Source organism: Argopecten irradians, chromosome 6 (assembly GCF_041381155.1).
Source record: "Argopecten irradians isolate NY chromosome 6, Ai_NY, whole genome shotgun sequence".
Taxonomy (NCBI): domain Eukaryota; kingdom Metazoa; phylum Mollusca; class Bivalvia; order Pectinida; family Pectinidae; genus Argopecten; species Argopecten irradians.
The window spans coordinates 1-25,287 of record NC_091139.1 but is presented as its reverse complement, the minus strand read 5'-3'; the positions used below and the strand labels follow the sequence as shown (position 1 = coordinate 25,287).

The window sequence follows — 25,287 nt, the reverse complement described above, 5'->3', positions numbered from 1 at the left end:
TTGGAAAGCTTCCGAGCGTCAAGTAATAAAAAATCTTTTCCAAATAATTAAGTCAACGACGAATATGAATGATAAAGGTGTGCATGTTCTTTTGGCATGATTTCACGGTACAAACTATTGATTTATATTGACTGATTGATATCATATTGATTATATATATGCTGTTTATATTGACGACTGACGTGAATCAGTTGATATCTGTTTCCCAGTATCACTGATCATTATTGTCATCTGATTGATTGATTGAATTTATTGTTTAATTGATTGAGAGGGTTTCCCCAGAATCCCTATCAATTAATTTGTGTTGTAAATTTTGATTGAATTTGTTTTGTATGGTCGTGCCATTATGGTCTATTGACAGGACGTGCCGCCAATGTAGATATTAATTAAAGCTGTGACCAGAAAATCCAAAATTTGAATTCTTTGTTATCTGTGCATCTACTGATAATAGCACTTATGGCATAAACCATATAGTGCGGTTATCGGAGGGCACCTGCTGATTTGGTAGCGTGTTACCTTAAAATAAATTGTCAGAATTGCTGAAGAGTATTTTTCCCCTTTTTAATTGAAGACGTTTTGGTACAATATATTTTTTGGACAGCTTGAAAGAGGCTAGGTTTTTTATGTGAAAAAATAATTGGGTGTTTTTTGTTGGGGGGGGGTTTACACTCAATTTTCTTCACCCTCCTGAAATTCCCCTCCATTGTTTTGTTTTTCATGCTGTTGGTTTTTTTGTCTTATGTATTTCAGCCAGGATCGTCACAGCTCCTGGACCTTGCCAATGGTAAAAGTCAAGTTTTTAACGAAAGACTTTTCACTACGTGATTGGACTTTGTTTGAGTGGCAGAATGTTTCTGCTGCATTTTCCAAGGTTCAAGTCAAGTTTTAACGAAAGACTAATTCCACAACTCATTGGACTTTGTTTGAGTGGTCAGAATGTTCCTGCATTTTTCTGACGTTGCAGATTTCACGTACAAACTATTGATTTTATATTGACTGATTGATATCATATTGATTATATATTATGCTGTTTATATTGACGACTGACGTGAATCAGTTGATATCTGTTTCCCAGTATCACTGATCATTATTGTCATCTGATTGATTGATTGAATCTATTGTTCTAATTGATTGAGAAGGTTTCCCAGAATCGATCAATTTATTTGATTGATGGCTTGCCATTATGGTCTATTGATGGGACCGGCGGCCATGTTAATTGGGTGCGTATTACTGTTTCCCAGAATCTATCAATTAATTTGTGTTGAAATTTTGCATTGAATTTGTTTGATGGCGTGCCATTATGGTCTATTGACAGACCGTGCCGCCAAATGTAGATATTAATTAAAGCTGTGACCAGAAATCCAAAATTTGAATCCTTTGTTGTCTGTGCATCTACTGATAACATATAATCTAAAACACTTCAGATTACTTACATACGCTCGGTAGCTTAGTACATCAAACATATACATCTGTATGTAGTTAGGATGCCGCTGTATGTGCGCTGGCATATGTGTTGGAATTTAACTCACCACGAGTCCCAACAGAACCCGGACAAGTTTCCTTTGAGATGTGGCTTCTGTTTCTTCTATTGCTACATGCTTTCACTGAATTCCATTCCCTAGAGATATCTTAGGGTGCTACAGATTCCATTCTAATTTCCTCCTCTTTGTTGCCGATTCAGATACATCTTTTCTCTCACACGCTTTCGTTCAGCTATTCTGTTTATTTTTAGTACGTAACAATGCGAATGCGCAAAACATCGCCAACACAATTCATTGCAGCTTCATTTGCTTACTATTCTGTCAGGCTGACAGCGTAATAAATCAAAGATTTCCTTCCATTTTTTATTCAAGACACATGTATTCAATCTCATATGCATAAAGAAATTAAATTTAGTTATTTTTAATATGGTTTTTTTCACTTTTTCTTCCGTTTATCGGATTTTACAAAAAATATTTATTTGGTTGGGCGAAACCTATCTTTAAAATAATAACAATAAATATAGGCGCCAGTTATGACTCTAAAGAGGAATGTCACCATTATTTAGGTGACAAAAAGAGCAATAAATCAATGAGAATTAACTTAATAAAATACAATTAAGACTTTAGTACATCTTTAAAGCCATTTACCAGTACAACGTCCCAGAGCTTTGGTCACACAGCCTTCCATGACAGTTCACACGAACAGCTATTTTCACATATACCACCGTATGTTCCAGAAACACAGCCTAAAATAAAACATTTTTTACAACGTCGTACCAAAGAAACCAAATCATCAGGTTGATAACATTTATAAACCTTTCATTGTTAATATTTATTATGGAATTCAAATCAATAATGGTGCAGTTAAACACTAAGAGTAATTTATTTAGCAGTTGCTTACATGTTTATTTCTTATTCTTTTTTAAGGTATATACCTTTTCTAAAAAATCAGGTCATCTAGAATATAATCATATTAATTGAAACGATAGGTGATATTGAATTAAGCATACACAATTAAATTCGTACAATCTTGTAACTTTAGGGTTGACATAGTCTTAAATTATTTTATCATATAGACAACGATATAATTATATATCACGAACCGACTGTTGGATAGGCATAATCAACATGAATATACTAACATGCATGTAGATAAGCCAAAACCGAGTGAGCTATACATGCCCGCCTGACAGCATTGGTTACATTATTGACATTGAACGTAATGGATTCGAAGCATGAATAGGTAGTGTCGTTGAGGTGCCAAATTGCGAGTAGGCATTTAATACTCGTTTTGTATTTGTGAAATATCGTTGCCCCTACCAATCACGCAATAAGTCCAAATGATGGTAAAAGATCATATAAAATTTAATTGTATGACGAGCTCTAAACCTGATGAAGGAGATATTTACCGAAGCAATTCCCAGTTGTCCGATTACACGACGTTCCACTGCAATTCTGTGAGCATATCTGGTTACACATATCACCATACCATCCTGGATTACAGACTGAAACAATAACATGTGGTATTACTTGCTGTTTCATAAAAAAAATTGTTGTTTTTATAGTGGTAAACGTGAGGAAAACAAGATGTGTATGCAAGGAGATAATAGGAAGAATGAAGCTAGTTATTTGGAAAAAGGACGTTAAGAGACGCTATTCCAAATTGACTTGTTTGATACAAGTGTGGATGGGGATACCAAAATAATTCTAGATTTGACTGTCCTCCAATCCTGTATAAGAACAGGGAAAATACACATTTCTGTCGAGTGCCCCGACCAGGAACCGAACCCTGGTCTCCGGCATGGAAATATACGGCTCTACCGACTGAGCCAAAGAAGCATGCTCCGTCAGCTGAGTGACAGAGACCTATTTAACACTATGTACAAGTCACATCGACCCGCTCCTTTTTACACTAGTCCCCCCTGTTTTTATTGATATTTCCTAAATCTCAACCCGGGACTCTTTAACCACCTTCCATGGTTTATTCAGTTGGGCGCCAATGTAGAAGAACAGGGAAAATACACATTCCTGTCGAGTGTCCCGACCAGGAATCGAACCCGGGTCTCCGGCGTGGAAATCTAAGGCTCTACCGACTGAGCCAAAGAAGCATGCTCCGTCAGTTGAGTGACAGAGACCGTATTTAACACTATGTACAAGTCACACCGACCCGCTCCAATTACACATTGTACAGTCTATTGATATTAGGTACAATGTGTGTTAAAAGCAGAAATTATTTTCTGCATATATTGGTAAATATTTCATTTAATTCATTTACCTGTACAATGTCCGGAGAGCCGGTCACATACCAATCCGTTGCAGTTTTCGGAGCAGCTGTTTTTCACATTTATTACCGTACGTTCCAGAAACACAACCTATAATTGAATAGACAACATGGTACCGATCTAATTTATAAATATAAAAACAAACAATGCATGTGAACCAGATTAAAGACACTGGATTGAATGTTCTCTGTATATCATCTACTTAGAAAAAGGGGACAACAAAATTAAAACTGACGTCAGAATTAACAATACAATAATTTATACTTTCTAGATATGAAACAGAAATACCAATCATATTTTTACACATCAATTGCAGAAGTATTTAGGAGTTATCTGCCCTTATTGGTGTGTGGTTGTGTTCTCATAGGCTCCGAATATTTTTCTACGGAATTTGGTATTTATACCCACTATTCGATGATTCCTAGTATGAAAGAAGACGACAATGGCTAACTTTTCGTCGTTTGGAAGCTTGGATTTCAACATATAAGACTAATTGAGAGATTCTAGCATACATTTTGCGTGGTGAGAGTACATACAATCGTCAAAAAGGTATGTCCTCCCAACTTATACGCACTATGTTTGTTCACTTTAACCACAAGTTTCTCAAGGGAATTGGATATGAGGATATAATAAAAGGACTTGAAAATGTAAAAGTGAAAGACGTTAAATCACGAAAAACAGACTGTCTTAAAGACGCAGTCAGATATTCTTACACAAGATATTGAGATCAGTGGTAAAACTGTAAATATCTTTGAGGTTGAGAAAAAAAACATTACAAATGTAACTATTAAAGACATTCCATACGAAATGTCGGACAATGTTGTGAGTACATACATGACCCAATGTGCAGAAGTTGTACATGGCAGTCAGAAAAGGGGGGTCATCAGAGGGACTGATATAGAGAATGGTACCAGGTACAATCAACTTGTAAACTGTCGTCAAGTCTTTCCCCTTACGACATTATTTGGAAGATTCAAAGTACGATTATTCGTTGACAACAATAAAACCCCGTGCTTTAGATGCAATCAGAGATGCTATAAATGTAACGGCACTGACGACCTGATCAAAGAATGCAATCAAATGGACAAACGTACATGTCATTTCTGTGGTCAAACTGGGCATATTCAAAGAGATTGTCAAAACAGACCAACACTAGACAACGACACCAGAGAAAAGTACGGTCAGTACGCATACGAAATAATAGAAGGTGAGGCAGCGAAAAACGACATCACAGAAAGTGACCTACCGGTCAACACACAAACATACAAAGACGATAGTAAAAATTAACCCACCGGGAATGTGCACGACAACGACGAAACAGATACATGTAGCAGTAAGTGTAAGAATGTGTTTCTTGGTGCATCTAACTGTACCAAACTAGACACAGACTCTAAATACATAGACAACGCAGCCGTGTCCGGAACAACTCTTAGCGGAATAGAAGGCACGATTGATAAAGCTATAGAATCACTTAATGAGATAGTCGAAGTGAATAAGGTCGTAGTATGTTTAGGAATCGTTTGTGTGTGCGATTATTATGTGTGTATAGATGTATATATTTATTCAGGTCTTTAAAGTTACTAAATCATTAGATTTACATAGATTTCTTAGGGTTTTTGACTTCGTACAAACGTTCTTATACCTGAAATTAGAAAGTTTTCATCCGGCTAATGGATATAGATGTAATAACACTACTAAGGGGCAACTTATATTCTATCGGTTACATTGGCCTGATTAAGCGTAATAGCCGATAAATTTACAGCGTATCTCAGTGCGTAGAAAGAAGAAAGAAACGTAATTGAGGGGGGGGGAGGTCCTCAATATTTGGACCACCCCATACCCACAGGAAGATATTGATTCTTTAGTTCAACAACACACAACCATATATATTTTATAAACTTTTATTCATATATCGTTAAGTAGAATCCTTGTACACATTTATAGACAGTGGCGTCGATAAACGGAAACTAATGAATACGCAAATTGCCATGCAAGCGCCGAAGGTCCGATATTTTGGTGTTTGGGGTGGGGCGACAATCTTCTATGAAAAAAATATTACGATTTAGAATGGCTAAGATGAGTTTAGTTATGCATTTTGATGAATTTGCGAGCGCCGAAGATGCGAGAATTCGGTGTTTGAGGAGCCCAGGGGTCTCCCTCGGGAAATACATTATGATTTAGAATTTTACGATGCATTTTGATAAATGTGGGAGCGCCTGAAGGCGCGAGATTTGGGTGTTTGAGGAGGTCCGAGGGTCTCCTCCGGGTAAAAATATTACGATTTAGAATGGATGTGATGAGTTTTACGATGTAGTTTAACGATTTTCAGGCGTTCTTAACATGATACTTTTTTATTTAAAGTTACCTGCATTAAGAATTGGTAATTGTGAATTCCGTCATATCTATGCAACTCTGCTCGATCTGAACATACTGGCTTCACACCATCGGTACATTGTTGTTTAACACAAAATAATAATGAATGAATTGGCTTGCTAGGTCATATAAACAGATGAATCTTTTAAGAGACATTTTTTAAAACAGAACGTAGAATCCCCTGATTGACATTTTTAGTCTAGTTCACGAAAATGTGCAGGAGGACCCTTTTTTCCTTCAAATGTGCAATTTTAGAACATTTCAGTCGGCGAAAATGGGGGGGGGGGCAACAAGAAATGTTTGCCCTCTTCCTGGGAAACGGGGAGGCAGTTGTCCCCCCTCCTGACCCCCTCCAACCCCGACCCCCACCTCCCACACCCGCTTCCTACCCCCCTGTACCTACATTGCCAAGTAAAACAGCATAGTTCTATGAAGCTTTAGATTATTTGATGGAAATATGACAAGAAGTGAGAGGTATTTTCACCCGTTAATTATGTATATATTATAAATGAATACAGGTGTACATGTACATTATAAAGCAAACATACATAGGTCTATAATGTATATGTAAGGTATATTTTTGCTCTGAATACATAGAAATACACATAAAATTTAGATACATAGTTAGGCTTATTTTTTTAAAAGTAAATCAGATGGAAAAAAGTTATATAACTAGTGACATGTACGGGAATGTCCATTATTATAACTAGGTATATATAGGGAATGTCCATTAGACGGATAGACACTATAACTAAGGATATATAGGGAATTTCCATTAGACGGATATATATTATTGCTATGGCTATATAAGGAATGTCCATTAGACCGATAAAGACTATAAATAGAGATATATAGGGAATGCCCATTAGACGGATAGACATTTTAACTAAGGATATACAATGTATACGGAATGTCAAATATTGATATAATGATAAAAGAAATACACGTACTTACTTAGTCCGCTAAACATGCCTATATTATTAGTTTTTCCCCATTTTTTCCTTATTATAAGATCTATATATTAGGCCATTTTTCTAAAAGCCTAATAATATATTGGCAGGTTTAGCGGAATAGTACATAATATCATGACAAATGAAAATAAAATAATGGTAGAAGCAAGTATAAAACCATATAATATAATGAAAACCCTTCTTTATGGCTACAAAAGCCCGCACAGTATAGGATTATTTACACTTAGAAACTCTTCACAAAATTTTTGAATGCGTTTCAACGTTTATTAGATTAACACAGTAATCAGTAACCTGTAATCGATAAATTTGTGTTTTCAGTCGATAGCAGATGTCCATTAGAGCGAGTTTGAACATTTCACACGCATTTCACCACCATGGGATTTCTTGGCATATCACAGTAAAACCGACTGATCTTATTTCCATCAGAACTAGTTTTTGTCCGATATATGTACAAATTTTTATGTTCTCTTGGATTGAATTGTCCCTTTAACGTATATTGAGTTGATTCACTGAAAGTCTATTTTCATTCAAACGTCAACATTAGCCACAGGTTGTGTCACCTACCAAATTGCAATGATTCTTACAAGAAAAGTGTCGTAAAATATCGTTTTTGTTTCAAAGGTCATTTATCATTACACGTGTACAGCGTCAAACTCGGATAGATATCGGCGTGGAATGTTAATTGTCTCAAAAGCCAGACATTCGCCAAATACGGCTGATATGGGCCACGCGTAAGAATGACAAAACAGTTACATTAGTAAAGCAGTTGCCAAAGGAGTTAAATCACAAAACATGTTGGCAAGCACTTTTTTACTAAAGCAGTTGCCATGACAATCACCACAAATGTGTGTACAACTACAGCTTAGTAAAGCAGTTGCTAAATAAAAAATGAGGAAGGTAACTATTTAAGTGGAATTGATAATATACTCAAAGAGCAGACAAAGTTTTATAAAAAAAAACTCTTTAAGACAGAGAGATGGAGTAATGATAAAGGTGAATACTTAACAAAGTGTATAGAAAATAAATCAACTAATGAAGAAAGTATGCATCTAGAAAGGCCACTACGATGGCCCATATCAGCCGACATGGCAACTGCTTTACTAAACTGTAGTTGTACACACATTTGTGGTGATTGTCATGGCAACTGCTTTAGTAAAAAGCACTTGCCAACGTGTTTTGTCATTTTACTCGTTTGGCAACTGCTTTACTAGCGTAGCCCATATCAGCCATCCTTACGCGTGGCCCATATCAGCCGTATTGGCGAGTGTCTGGCTTTTGAGACAATTAACATTCCACGCCGATATCAAGCCGAGTTTGATGCCGTACAGGTGTACTGATTAAATGACCTTTGAAACCAAAAGGATACTTTACGACACTTTTCTTGGTAGAATCATTGGCAGGTAACGCAATCTGTGGCTAATGTTGACGTTTGAATGAAAATAGGCTTTCAGTGAAGTAACTCAATATATTATAAAATTTCATACTCATGTTTATTCATCTTTAATTATATTAGGTATTATGTAAAGATTTGGGTTTTCCCTAGGTAGGGGCATAGAATGAGAGATTTGGGTGAGTTGAATGCCTGCATTAAATCAGCTTCCCTCCTAGACTGACAACCAGTCCCTAGTATATTGGGAAAAAAATCACTGAAATTTGGCTCGATTTGTTTTGTCTCTACTAAATATACATGTCTGATTAAGTTTCAAACTAAGTAGAGATAATCTAGCTATTATTTAATTGTCCCTATCCTAGGGCTGTAACCTCTCCCCATCCGGCTCTTAAAATTAGTTTACCGTTAATTATCGTACAATAACTTGTTACCACCTATGGCTATGTTATTTGTATATAACTTTAATCGCCTTTGTCTTGTGTCGTAAAGCATCGTTTTGGTTTCAAAGGTCATTTAATCAGCACACCTGTACGACATCAAGCTTGGCTTGATATCGGCGTGGAATGTTAATTGTCTCAAAAGCCAGACACTCGCCAATACGGCTGATATAGGCCACGCGTAAGGATGACAAAACAGTTACTCTAGTAAAGCAGTTGCCAAACGAGTAAAATGACAAAACTCGTTGGCAAGTGCATTTTACTAAAGCAGTTGCCATGACAATCACCACAAATGTGTGTACAACTGCAGTTTAGTAAAGCAGTTGCCATGTCGGCTGATATGGGCCATCGTACTATTGAACAAGAAGAAATTACTAAAGCAATAAATAATTTAAAATTAAATAAATCCCAAGGAGAAGATGGGATAACATCTGAATTCTCTAAAAAATATTGGTACTTGATTAAAAATGAGATTACAAAATTGATTATGGAAATTTATAGAAACTTTAAGATAACAAATTATTAACATAAAGATATTATAAAATTGTTATATAAAAAGGTGAAAGAGAAGATATGAGAAATTAGAGACCTCTAACCCTTTTAAATACTTATTACAAAATAATTGCAAGCATTTTAAGTAATAAATTCAAAATAATTTTACCAAGAATAATCCATACCAACCAAAAGGATTTGTATCAGGTCGAAACATAATGGATGCTAATAGATTTCTACAGGACTTAATATACTATTGTGAAAGGGAACATCAAGAAGGATCGATAATATTTTTAGACCAACAAAAAGCTTTTGACATAATTGAGGGAGGGTGGGTTTTGAAATGTTTACATGAGTTCAAATTTGGAAATTATTTTTGCAATTGGATATGTATGCTCTTGATAAAGTCAAAAACATGTATACAGACAAATGGCTATACATCAGCCTATTTGAAATATCAAGATCAACTCGTCGAGGCTGCCCAATAGCACCATTACTTTTAATTATACAGGCAGAGCCACTAGCATGTGCTATCAGATCTGATAAAGAAATAAAAGGAATACAGCTACCAGGATCAGATAATATTGAAACAGATTAAATATCTTTGCGGACGATACACAGCTTATGAATAAAACAGAAAAAAAACATAGAACAAACATTTAAACTACTAAAGATATATGAAGACGCATCAGGTGCAAAAATAAATTATAATAAAAAACAGAGGGTATCTACCTAGGACCATGAAGAAACAAAGAGCCGATATTCAAAAAAATAAAAAGATTAAAAACTGCTGTAAAAAACAGTAGGCGTCTTTCATGGACATGTAATAAATAATGATAATATATGGAAAGAAAAAAAAATCAGAAAATTACGAATTGTCTTCAAGTATGGAAAACAAGAAATCTCACTTTTAAAGGAAAAACACTAAATTAATCATCAAATCTTATATAGCATCCTTATTAGGATTTGAGATAGAAGCAAGAGGCATTCCTGAAAATTATGTACAGGAAAAAAACAAAATCATATGGGACTACATATTGGATGGGAAAGTCAATCTGATAGAAAGAAAAGTTTGTTGTAATAGTAAATTGAATGGAGGAATTGAAATGATAAATTTGAAAGACTTTGTAGAAAATACACGATCAAAAACAGTTTACAGAATTATGCACACAAAAACCGAGGCATGGACTGCTATTGGATAACCACTACTTAAAAAAATGATAATAAATATATGCAAACCAATTTTCTAGCTAGATGTTCTGACTTGAATGGATTAAATTTTAGCAATCAAATTCCTAAATTCTATTACACTATTTTGAAAACATGGTCAAACATGAAATATAAAATAGTACCTTATGGAATATCACAAATCTTGTCACAAAAGTCGAAAAGTGGAATCACTAAAGTGTTTGACAAATGGGATGAGAACAGGAAAAACTTTATGAACAATCAAGAACTTTTAAGGAAACTTATATTTAAACATGATTGGATTGCCGAGATTTATAAAATAAAGAAAACTATACCTAGAAAATATATTGAAATTATTAAAGGTAATGAACCAGAACCAGAACACAAACAACACGTATATATTAATAATAAATTAGAGATATATGTTTTAATGTAAATCATTTTAAAACTGTAAAGCCAAAAGAACTTAAATTGAAAACCCTGATACTATTACTACTACACCAATTATAAGACCAAAAGCAGAAATTAAATGGAATACTCAATTTCAGATGGAAATAGATTGGATGAAGGTTTGGAATTTTTGGAAATACCGACTATGCAATTACAAATAAAATGAAAGAATTTAAATGGAAAAAGTATACATAGGGTAATATATACCGAAAACAAACTAAGTCTAATTAATAGATCAGATGTACTATGTCATATGTGTAGAACTGAAAATGGGACTTTAACCCATTTGTTTTTTTAACTGTTTATTCACAACGCAATTGTTAGATATAATACATGCTAATCTTTACAATAATGAAAGTTTTGACACTTTAAATATGACATGGAATATTGATGAGGAGACAATGATGCTCGGTGACTGCACTGATAATTTATTGAAAAATGCAATATCTAACACAGTCATAATTACAACTTAATGGGTTATATGGAAGGTCAGGAATATAAAAAACCACAAAAAAATCAACTTCTCCTTCATCAGCATTTTAAATTTTAAAATAATTACTAAATGATAATCTGTCCTTATACATAAAAATCAAACAAGATGGGAAAAAGGAAATGATAGTTACAAAATACCGAAATTTATTACAAAAACTGTGACTTAAAAACTACATGTATTTATAATTACTCTTTTATCAATCAAGTATATGTGAGAGTTAGCTCCCCTTGTTTTTAATATCGATTTTAATACTATTGTGTTTTTCATACTCCTTAAACTACTTATGGATTGATTAGAATTTAAATTTTAAAATGTTTTTAAAAAAAAAGAAGAAAGAACATATTAACAAACAACATTACATAATATGTGTACCACTGAAATGTAATAGAATGTCGGAATAGGTGATACGGAGTAGTCTCCCTTCTACTGATTTTTTTTATATTAGAGTTGTCTCCCCTTACCTGACATATTTGATGGCAATATTAACTATCTGGTATATATACACAATGCAAATTAATTATTTGCAATTACAAACATAAATTTATTTTGAATGAATATAAATGATTCGGAGGTAATGGTGAATAAATGATGAATATATCTGTAAATAATGTGAAAGCGGTGAAAGTTTGTGTTCAAGATTATAATAATCTTATTTAAATATGGAAATTTGTGTGCAAGTCCTTCTGTGAAAGGAACATAATGTTATTTATATGTCTTTTGAATAAAATACAGAAGATTATTCGTGTTAGTGCGCAAGTGAATAACGATATAATTCGGAAAGATGACGGTTGTGTGGGAAGTCAATGTAAGTCGCGTCGAGTATTATAACTTTTTATGTTGACGAGTCAAATCCGTATAACACTGGGTTTGAGCTGCACGCATCCTTTTAAAGACCTTTGGTAGCTTTTCCTTTTAGGCCATGGGCTAGGAGGGTCCCACATGCACCCCCCCCCCAAACCTCCGAACCAATATTTTTCTTAACCCTTATGACCCAAATGATTACAAATCAAAATGTTACCATTGCATAAGTTGGGATGAACTTCCGGTTATGACGTCATCAAGATGGCCGCCATCTCGAATTTCACTAAAAAATGAAAATAGTCATAACATTGACATTTTTCAACCGAAGTAGACAAATGAGGTATTAAAATGACCACAATAGAGCAATAAAAGCATATCAGGACCAAATAATCCAATATATGTAGTGATTTTTACGCAAGAAGTGAAAAAATAGGATTTTAAGCTCAAAAATGGTAATTTTTTAGTAAATTTTTCATATTTTGCTTGACGCAGCAAAAATGTTTTCCAACAGCAAACCATTATTTCTAATTAGTTTTTTTGTCGACTTATAAATCATTTTAAACAAAAACAACAAAAAAAACCAATGTTACATTGTATAAGTTCCGGTAATGACGTCATTAAGATGGCCGCCATCACGAATTTCACTAAAAATGAAAAATATTCATAACATTGACATTTTTCAACTGAAGTAGACAAATGAGGTATCAAAATGACCACAATAGAACAACAAGTACATATCAGAACCAAATAATCCAATATATGTAGCGATTTGTACGTAGGAAATGAAAAAAAAATAAGAATTTAAGCTCAAAAATGGTAATTTTTCAGCAAATTTTTCATATTTGTCTACACGCAGCAAAAATGTTTCCCAACAACAAATCATTATTCATAATCAGTTTTTTGGTCTCTTTATCAATCAATAAAGTAATAAAAACACCAACAAAAACAAAAATATATAGAAATGCAAAAGATAAACTCTCATTAATTTTACAAAACATCACCACGTGCGTATAATGGGCATATGCTATTTTTTTAACTCCAAACCGCTGACGCTGACCAGCGTCTCAAAAATAATTATTACAGCACAACACCTACTGATAGAGTAACAAATGCAACCTAAGCCTGTGTTTCCGTTTATATCATTTTCCAGAACGTTTGTGTCTTTGAAAATGAGAACATTCATTGTTTATTTCCTATGCATAGCATAGACAAAATGTTAGATGGTTACTGCAGTGTGACATATTTCTTTCACTGGTTCTAAATGATAACCATTATCATTTTGCGTGCTTTCTCGCCTCACTGCTCCATCCACTGAAGAGACTCGGCATGTCTGGTATCTGGTAGTCCAAATCATCAGAATAATCGAGATATCAGTATCAAATTTGTCGAAAGCCAGAGCGTCGTCTTCAATGTCGATGAGCTAATGTGACAATACATTACCAGTGTTGTTCTAGCCTGTCATCTTTCATAACCAATCCTTGGCCAGAGTTCATATCAGGAACAACAGGTTCAGAGATGTGGGATCTCCCTCAGATTCTAACATATCGTATATGCTGTTTCAGACTTGTTCGGCAGAATGGAAACTACACCAGATCCACATTATCCGATTTGTGGAATTGGTTCTCCTATAGCCAATAGCTCCATAATTTGTATGAAGTACCATTCATTAATCTCGTGAACCCTCGTGCGACAATAAATGGTACAGGTGATATCATCGAGGTCATTAATGAGGCCATTAATGTTAAATGTTTTTCAATGGTCTGACTTTTCCCACTTCCTTGAAGGTGATGGTTTTGTCACATCTGGTGTATGCGTAAAGAGACCATTGAAGACTCTCCAGAAAAAAGTTTTGTACAGTGCTTTCCAGACTTGGCAAATAGTGGAACTTTACTGCAGACCTCATTTATGACCTCAAAGAATCCACCTGTGCCATCTATGGTCACTGAAGGTTCACAAGAATGAGGAATTGTGCTTCATACGAATTAAGGAGAAACAGCTCAAACCTTCGCAGAATGTGGATCTGATAGTCTGGAACATTATATACGATATGTGAATCACTAGGTTGGAAACAGGATGAGCTCCTACATCCATGAAACTGATGTTTCTTATGTTAACTATGGCCATGGACGGTTGACAAGCTACAACCACGATGGCAGCCCGGTAATGTAATGTCACATCAGCTCATCAGCTCATCGCCATCGAAGACAAAGAAATAGTGAAAGAAATATGTGACACTGTTAAGTAACCATCTGACATTTCCTTACGTTATACACAGGAAATAACACTGGATGTGCTCATTCTAAAAGGCACAAAACGTTCAGGAAAGTGTTATGGTATTTACGGAATGACAGAATTACCTCAGTTTTAATTTGATACCATATAACTATTAGTTGGCGTTTTTGCTGTAATAATTCAGTTTAAGACGCTACTAGTGTACAACATTTCGAACATGAAAGTACCACTTAGATATTCAGCCAACCTAAAATTCAAATTTGTTAAGATAGCAATTTCAATAGCCACTGTTATATTCAGGAAATTCTAAGACATCAGGAAACCGTAGTGTCGGCGGTTTGGGAAAAATACACAATCATATGCCCTGTATAAGCAAACGGTGATGTTTTGTAAACCAAATGATGGTATAACAATAATTCTCTTTTGCGTTTCTATATATTTTTTTGTTGTTTTTACTGATTGACAAGAGATCAAATAACTGATTACGATCAATAATAAATGTTGGGAAACATTTTCGCTTGCGCGTGAAGACATATGAAAAATTTGCTGAAAAATTACCATTTTTGAGCTTAAAATCTTATTTTTTCATTTCCTACGTACAAATCGCTACATATATTGGATTATTTGGTCCTGTTATGTATTTGTTGTTCTATTGTGGTTATTTTGATACCTCATTTATCTCTTTCAGTTGAAAAATGTCAATGTTTTGAAATATTTTTCATTTTTTAGTGAAATTCGTGACGGCGGCCATCTTGATGACGTCATAACCGGAACTTACACAATGTTAACATTGTTTTTTTTTTGTTTGTTTTTGTTTCAACTGATTTAATAGTAGACAAAAAACTAATTAGTAATAATAGTTTGCTGTTGGAAAAAAATTTTGTTGCGTCAAGCAAAATATGAAAAATTTACTAAAAAATTACCATTTTTTAGCTTAAAATCCTATTTTTTTCACTTCTTGCGTACAATCCACTACATATATTTGATTATTTGGTCCTGGTATGTTTTTATTGTTCTATTGTGGTCACTTTGATACTTCATTTGTCTACTTCGGTTGAAAAATGTCAATGTTATGACCATTTTTCATTTCTTAGTGAAATTCGAGATGGCGGCCATCTTGATGACGTCATAACCGGAAGTTCATCCAAACTTATGCAATGTTAACATTTTGATTTGTGATCAGTGGGTCATAAGGTTAAGAAAAATATTGGTTCGGAGGTTTGGGGGGGGGGGGTGCATGTGGGACCCTCCTAGCCCATGGCCTATTTCCAAGTACAAAACAAAATAATCTTTTTATGGGTATTTGCATGTTTCATTAACCTTCATGAGAACGCCATCATTGACATAAGACCAAATATATATCTTTCATGTCATGTTTTTGACTAGAGCGTGTTTTAACAATATTATTTGAATTTTATATTTACTATTTGATGTTTATATTTTAATTCCTCACATTGACAATAATTAGCATATTTATCCTAACGGAATTGTAGGTATTACTGATAAATGGAGAAATGAGTATTGATTTGAAAGATCCGTATTTAACATCGGATACATACATTTAAACTAAATTGATTACAGAACGAGTATAGGGAAGTTACGGTTGGTTATTGTATAATCGTGTTGTGTAAATATGAGATGGAATTTATTCTCGGTTTGTAGTTACCATTTTACGGACTTTAGTTCTCAACCAGAACTGTTATTTACCGATGCAATTCCCGGTTCCCCGTTCGCACAACGTTCCATTGCAAGTCGGTGAGCATCTCTGGTTACATCTATCACTATACCATCCTATTTTACAGTCTGAAACAATGATTATAATATATGGATATGTGTGTGTTTATACATATCTGTGGTTCCAATACATATATCTAGTCTCTATAAAAAAATCAAAGATTTAATTTTATTTGTGCATTTATTTCAATTTCCTGTAGAGGCAGCCATAACTGTGTTTGATCGCCACTCATACTATTCGTATGGCGAAAATCTATATCAAACTTCATTTAAGTTTTTTGTTGAAATAGGCTGTCCCTTCAGTGACATCAGACATTTGTAACGTCATACAGGGAAACGATTTCATAGAGAGGTAAATAAAGCTTAATGTGTGGGTTGGCCAATACATGTACATTGTAGATGCAGAATGTGTAAAAAAATGTTAAAGTCGAATCCTGGAGGAAACAATATTGCAATTTATGATTTTGGTCAATGTTTGGTGCGGACGACAAGATAACATTCCCACCTAAAGGTTAAGCAAGATGGTACATACTTATAACTTTTTAATCACAGGTGTGTGAGCATCCTCGATACTCCAGAGGTTCCGATCTATCTCATAGTAAAATTGGAGACAGCTCAGTGGAAAACATTTGACCAATCACAGGCCAACAAAGATTTCCTTTGAAGACTACATAGAGAGTGACGCCCAACTTCAAAGCCACACAGTCGACCAGGGTGTTTCGTTATACGGCTCTTTTGATGTACATCAAAGGAGTAAATTACCTGTTCTGTTGCCTCTAATTTTACTATGAGGTAGTTAATGTGGCATGTAGTTCTTGATCTCGCTAAAATGAAACTATAATTAACTTATGCCATGAAGTTTATCATTTTCTATTAAAAACCGAGTATTTTTAATTGTTCTTTGTAAAATTAATTTGTGGAAAAATGTAACATATCCATGTAGATCACGATATGTACAAACGACAGATATGATGCTAAAGAATAAAATTATGACATTTGACGGCGGAATTTATGAAGTTAAGTTCAAATAACTGAACTAATAAGCATGCGTATTTCAGTTATTGCTTGTATGTCGGTCACTTTTATGTAACGTCATTGAATACAAAAGACGTCATTATTTTATAACATGACGAGCGCAATTGACGTCATTTTCGACATTCGGCAAACCTGCAAGACAAAGAAAAAACGCATTTTTTCGTATACTTTTTTTGAATTTTCAGTAGAGATTTCCCGCGCGTATATTTGAGCAAAAATGTATTTTTTTTTTATTCTGAATAGAAAACATAATTGCTAATATAAAGTCATTTTTCAACGTCGTGAACTTGCGTGACTGAACAGTCAATCTAAAAAATCAATTTTGTGTCATTTCTGCAAGACAAAGGTTTTGTTCGATAAAAAAGTCTATAAAAAAAATCTATATTTCTGACATGTTATTAAAATAAAAGAAAAATATATTTTTATATTATCAATTCATGGCTCTATTTCATGAATTATTACCGTTTTGTACAGTGTGTATTTGTGGTTTTTCAGTCCACCATTTTGAAGTATGACGTCACAATTCATTATAACGAAATGACGTCATGATAGTGCGTTTTCGGGGAATCTCTGTGTCAACTTTTACCGCCATGTGGTGTTCAGTATGACCATAGTGACAAATTATACATCTGTCGCGCCAAAAAACGTCATTTTCTCAACAAAAACGCATCAATAAAAAAATGTTGCAGACATTTTGATTAAAGTCCTCCCGTAATTGAATAAATATATCCTTTCAATTTTTCAATTAAAAATTAGTATTGCGCTTATATTATTTACTGTTCAACGTTTCTTCCAATGAAATTCTGGCGTGACGTAAAAGTGACCAAACATTGTGCGTTGCCGTTCGTATTTAAACCGTCTCTTGATAATCATTATATTAACGGTATTCATATAGCACATTTAATAGATACGTCGTCTGTATCCAGATATATATCAGTTGATATGTACATCGTAATACATCGCAGTTAATTTACACCGCCAGTATCCAGATATATCCCTGGACCAGGTATCTCTGGTGTGTGGGTTACGCTAAAGGTAAATCAAGAGGTGTCCCGAAAGAAGGAACAACTTTCATTTAAGCCAGCAAACTATATTGCTTTTGATGACAGTAACTGAAATTATTCTTAAACTCGTTATTAATTATCTGGCAATTACAAATGATAAAAACAGTTGTTATTACTTTACTTATGTTCATTGTTCCCTTTCAAATCCCTTTAATCCATAAAAACATTTAACTCATACCAGACATGGTAGTTAGGTACATACAAACTTTCAATGTCAGTAAATCTCATACATACCAAAGCAGTTGCCAAATTTCCGCTCGCATACATTGCCTTTACAATTAGCAGGGCACGTTTCAGCACAGTAGTCATTATATGTTCCACTAAAACAATCTGTAATTGTAATTGTTGTAATATGAAGTCCCTGTTCAATTCGCAAAATTCAATTAGCCCCTGTTTGATTCGTAAAAAAACAAAACTGGAACGCAGAATTATAGTGGAAATACACATTGCAGTGAAAAGAACTTTAAAATATGGCGACAGTAAATATTTTTATTTGGAAACGGGGACACCTAGTACATTCACACATGTTACACGACATGATAATGCAGCAAGTGAGTTTGTGGACTACTTTGTCATTTAGGCCGTTATAAACTCGAAGGTTTGTTTTGTGTTGTCGTTCCTGACAGATGACGATACACGGGCATACAGTGAACAGTAAATAAAAATGATTGATATTCCATGTAAAAGGTATCATCACTAGTTAGTTATAGCGGAGGTCACATCAAATATCTTTTGACATCTTTATTATGTGTGTTCACCGCTAGGAAATGTGATCAACATACTTTAGTCCGGATCAGGGTCCGAGGGATTTAACAAGATTCAGAATTAATCCACTTGTGCAGCTAATTATCAAATTAAACAAGAATACGTGATATTTACGTTACACTTTGTTTAGCCAAGATGCATTGTGTACGATATCTAATTAAGGCAGAAATGAATTTCTGTTTAGTTCTTTTACCCCTTAGATTTCATGTAAAAATGTTTCTTTAGTGCGGTGTCTCCTGCTGTGATAGGAATATCACATTTGGAACTAGAAATAAAAATAGAGAAATCCCGAAATCATAATACATTTAGCTTCCTATAGTAAGCAATGAAGAATAATGTAATATAGAGTCAAAAGTTTTGTCTAACAAACATAACGAAATGAGACAAAAATAAAATGTTGGTGTTCATTAGCTTTTTTGATTGAGTTTTAATTCGCAAAATAAAATGAACCTTCTTGACCGACTTTTTGTCTCCAAAGAAATTCAAAGATAGCGACCGGGATGCTTTACTGGAAGATCACGTGCACATCATGCTGATTTTCTCTTAACGAAAGCTTGAATATTTTAACTTGACTGGAACATTTAAAAAAAAATCATTTTGATTTTAGAATATATTTTTTAAGAAATGAGGAATGCTATTTTCAATTATTTCTACAAACCTTGTTAGCAATATAGTCAAAAAACAATACTCTTCAAATCATTCATTTCTGAACATAAATTGCATCTAGGAGAATTATGAACTAACAGGAATTCGATCTTTTTCAAGGTCAACTTAACAGAGCTAAAACCAAGTTTAAAAATAAATCCCACGTTGTTATAGCTTCCTTACTATTCTATTCGTAGTTATTGATCCTGGTGGGTTTTAAAATGGCCATTTTCATCATTATATATTACCAAGACATATTCTAATGTCAAGGGTGAATAGGCCAATCATGAGACAGAAGATACAAATTTCTTTGAAATCGAAATTGGATAAAATAGCAGAGATATTCAATATTGAAAATATCTTTTTTCCGCTAAAAACTCAATAAATATATATACATATCAATATCATAAAAACTTACATTTTCATGCGATGGGTTGATAATCCTTGCACATATATCATTCCCGTTTTGTAACTTAGTTACTTACAAAAACAGGCGCCTGTTGCGGAGTTGCAGTTACCACCATAACACGTTTGTGGGCATTGAAAATTGCATTCGCCCTCATCGAAACCGTACGTGCCTGCATCACATCCTGTTGTAACAGTAATCACATGAAACTTGTTATCTGTCTTCAACTGATAAAAGATGCTCCACCGCCGACAGAGCATAAATAATATTCATCATTTGAACAATAACTGGTGTTTAATCGTGTACATACATGTGCCTAATTAACACAAAAAATAACACAAAATAATTTATTTCGCCTTTGGTGCATGCGCAACCAGTACTATATTCCATATAAAATACAGTGCCACGAATTTTTTTCGGGATGAAATTAATTATTTTTCATGTTTTTAACTTTAAGTAAAATTAGAAGCTCAAACTTTTTAATGGTAGTAATGGTGTAAAGTAAGTAACTTTTGTAACTGAAGAAAAATACTAAATCGTCTGTTCCTGTTTTTGATAGTGAAAAAAAAATACCATTTGTCAGCGGTGGAGCATCTTTAAAGTTATAACGTAACGAACGATATTCTTTACGAAAGCTTTATCACTGGTAGGTTTTCGAAAGATCTGCTATATTCATATATTCTTTATACCTTTGATTGATCGTTTCAACACGTTTAATTGAAATGCTTAAAGTAGATGTACTTACTTGTATTTTAAAAGATATATATACACAGTATTACAGATATAAATGGTACTTGCCAAATACTTGCACTTCACATAACTCCAGAACAGCATCTTCGCTATACCAGCTGTACCGTTTCAGGTTGTTTCTATAGTTGTACACGGTCACATACCGACCTACATACGGGCACTTGTGTGTTATAATCAACTGTACAGCTTCCGCAGTATTACTGGTGTCCTGGTAACAGAGAACGCCATCTTGTGGTGAAGATGTGGTGTTTGATACGTACAATTGGTAGCCGGCTAACCTTAGCTGAAATCCACCTAAAACAGATTTTCAAATGCTAGCTAGCAACAATCTGACCAATCGTGTTATGCTTATGTTGTCTTAGTCATAATCGAATTGATAGTATATTTGTTTTCTTTGGTATGGTATAAACTGAGATTTTATACGAGAACATTTATGAAGAAAATGCTACAGATTATTGGGGTATTTAAAACAACATAATAAAATTTCTACTGTAATTATATCTTAAAGTGAATAGTCGGGCAAAGAAAACCAGTCTAAATGCGTTCATTGGCCTTCCAAAAGTTCTCACATATTAATACGACGGCCAAGTTCTGCTTAGCTTCACAGTTCTGACCATTAAAGTAAAGAAAAATGGAAAGATTTGAAAGCGAGGCTGCGTGGAAATGTAATCACGGACATAGTGAGCCGGGAGGACGTTTTAGAATTTCCATACTTTAAATAAATTTCTTCGTACGCAGACAGATTTTGACGAGAGATTTTATGTTTCCATTTCATAAGAAATTATACTGGATACATTCACACCATTTTTACCGACTTTAGCCATCCTTGCCCGACTGTTCACTTTAAAACTGACAATACGAGTTAAAAAGTATACATTTGATATTAAAAGATAATATAGTTTTTTTCAATATATTTTTCTTTTCAAAATTCGTCTGATAAACACAAGGGGCTGTATCAGAATCGAATTTGAAAAAAAAAAACTTCTTAAATCATGATTTTTTTTCATCCCAAATGTATATTGTTTACTTGCATTGTCAGTTTTAAACATATGCTCCAACAATATAGTACACAGAAACCGGTATTTCAATTGTGTTACCATTAATTCACATGGGTATTTAGCAATAGATTTTATGATTGGTTATTGTATTTTGTTAATCTTTTGTCAGTGTCTCAATGGTAGATTAATCCTGATGACAAACTATAAAAGGTTTATAATTAAGGTGATAATGCAATATTGATTAACTAATTATCATTATATTCAACTTACTTCTGTAATATATCTTGATATTGTTTATAGTCGTCATCTCTCCAAGATCAACCCGCCACCACGCTGTAGTTTCTCCAACAGACGTATGTGCGCAACAGCCTTTACTTAAATCCGTATTCACACAACCATTCACAACCTTGCTGGCTATCCACGAAGGACTCTGGTTACTACTTTGTTCCGCCGATTTGTTTAAAGCAACATTCACTGCATTCAAAACGATCAATTTAAGTATAAATTGTGAAGATCAGCTAACAAAAATTATTATTCTCTGTATTATCTTCAAAGATGAAGATTATAAAGACATAGATAATAAACACAAAAACAAATAAATTATAAAGTGAACATTACATTATTACGTTAATGTAATTAGTTACTTTGTCAATCATATACGAAATATATGTATTTTATAAATACTCGTATAAAGGTTAATTAAAGTACTGTATATTAAATTTTACAACCCGATTTTGTTCTTATTATAATTTATTTAATTATAAGCTAACCGATATCTACATAACATATAATTAATTTTTCGTGAATGTGGACATGACGCGCATAGCAACTATTTTACATAAAGAATAACGTGCGTTACATTTTACGGTCCCGGAATTAGCAGGTAAGATGGGTTGTTTTTATCTTATACACTCGTTCCACGTTCTAAATACAACTGTCAAGGACAGATATATCTGGATCAAATAATCGATGAAAAGTTACATAATATAAGACCAGGATCAAGTGCATCGTGGGTAGCGTTAGACCTAGGACATCTCCTTCCAGACATTTTTATTTTGCTGTAATCAATACCGATGCTGGTATCGTGTGTGTAATGAGTCGAGATTAATTCACAGGTATATTTCGCGGTTGCTAGGGAAAAGATAACTCTATCTTACACAGGAGGGGTGTAAGACAGCTCACACGCGCTAGACAATAACGTGACGTCATCAATATATGCGGCGTGACTGCGCCGCGCATTGTAGATGACATCAGCAATTCTGACGCATAACGACGTTCCTAAGATAATGGCGCGATGAAAAAGCTGGAAATCAAGTGGAATCTCATCATTTTTTCTACTGAGTATGGGGAGAAAAAGAATCAAACATGGGTCTGTGAAGTGGACAGGATATATCAACCCTCGTGAAAGATTTTGGCCGTCAACCCTCGGCAAGCCTCGGGTTGACCGAGCAAAATCTTTTATTCGGGTTGAGATATCCCTGTCCACTTCACAGACCCATGTAAGATTCTGTTATTCTCTTACCCCAGACAGGGATATCCACAGTTTTACCGGTGTGGGATTTTTCTATCTCATCCTAGGGTAAAGACAAGCTACACGTGATCTTCGCACGTGCTCATCAATGGTTATGACGTCATGACAACAGTATCATGACGTCGCAGTAATAAAATTAAAACGTCACGAAAACAATGGAATGACGTCACAAAGACGGTGAAGACGGCGACTCATTGAGGTCACGTCATCCTCGCTTTCATAAGTGACACGTTTATTAGAGATACAAAGTGGTGCACGGGGTAAGAGAAAAAGAACCATTCACCCTCTTTGGGGTGAGACAGAAGATCTCAACCCTCGGGATAAGACTCTTAAGCTGTCAAACACTCGGCAAAGCTCCTGTTTCACCCCAAAGGGGTTGAAAGATTCTATTAATCTATTCTTCTACAATTTTTATCATAAGACAGACAATGTAAATCACATTAAAGTGTTATTCTTTTTTAAAATATACCAACTCTCTGTAGAGTATTCCATCATGGCGGACATTTTTTCAGAGCTTTAGTAACATTTTGATGTTTACATCAAACACAATCAAAGACTGAATTTAAGTTGATCTAATAGATAGCATGATATTCTAATTTTGTTAATATTATGTTATGGTAAACATTAATTACGCTAAACTTACCGTTAGCACAAGTAAGAAAAATACTTCTACGAGTACGTTTACAACTTTTATATATGACAAATTAAAAGCGACTTAATAGTCGAACCATGTGCGTGGTTGTCTCTGTTTTGTGATGATTGAGTGATTGTATTTTGAGATAGTACTGGTAGAGTAAATAATATAATGTGTAATTTGGGGACAAAGTGACATTGCCAATAAGAAATTTAGCTGTCAAATATTCGTATTTTTCATTACCGGGCCAAGAACTCCATAAATCATTAGAGTTTTATATTAATAGGATACCGTGACTGGTTATTGTCATTTTGTAAAAATACAATTTCAAATGCAGACATTATGATTTTCAAGTTAAAAAATTACATCCTTCAAACAATAATTCAACAGTGTAGCATAATTTAATATTTGATATCGTGCGTGTATGAAATATATGCGTAAGAGTATGTGAAAATATAGAACTGCAAGGTATGTATTTTGCAGTTATATTAGTTTATGTTAAAAACAATTTATTAAAAAAAAAAAAAAAAAAAAAAAACATATTCCTTTAAGACATGTCCGGAATACAATATTAGTCTTACACATTGCTATAACCGTATGGCCGGTTATTTTTTGCGATTTAACGGCACATTGCGTTGATCGTGAAAATACTGATAAATGGTTGAATCATATAACCCTATAATAGGATAGCGAATAGTGAAAATCGATAAAGTTTAATTTTCTTTCCTTAGATAAACTTGTGCAAAATTTAATCTTCACAAATTACCGACTGTACTAAAAATTGTTTGTTGATATATAATTTAAAGACTGCATATTTTGCTAATAAAATATATCACAAACAAAACATAAGTCAGCTATGAAATGTCTATAGTGTCTATGCGGCGCGGGTGTGTATTTGTATGCTATTTACGGGATAAAATATGGGTTTGTAATCCATGCTATATTTGTATTTTGTCACAATATCAGCCTTATATCCAGTGATCTCGCCAAGGCTCGCAAAAATTTAAATTTCTTAGACTCGTTTTATGAAATCTCATATGAAATAAACACCCATGTAAGATCATATATATGTTATGCATAATGTACACTCGTATGTAATTATGTTATATGCAAACCAATTGGAAAATAATAGTAT

At 34.0% G+C, this 25,287-nt stretch overlaps 1 pseudogene; it reads right to left on the bottom strand.

Moving 5' to 3' along the window:
- The window catches only part of LOC138326125 (cell death abnormality protein 1-like), a 31,282-nt pseudogene extending 10,306 nt beyond the window's left edge, over window positions 1-20,976 (bottom strand).
- Between the last annotated feature and the right edge of the window lie 4,311 nt (window positions 20,977-25,287).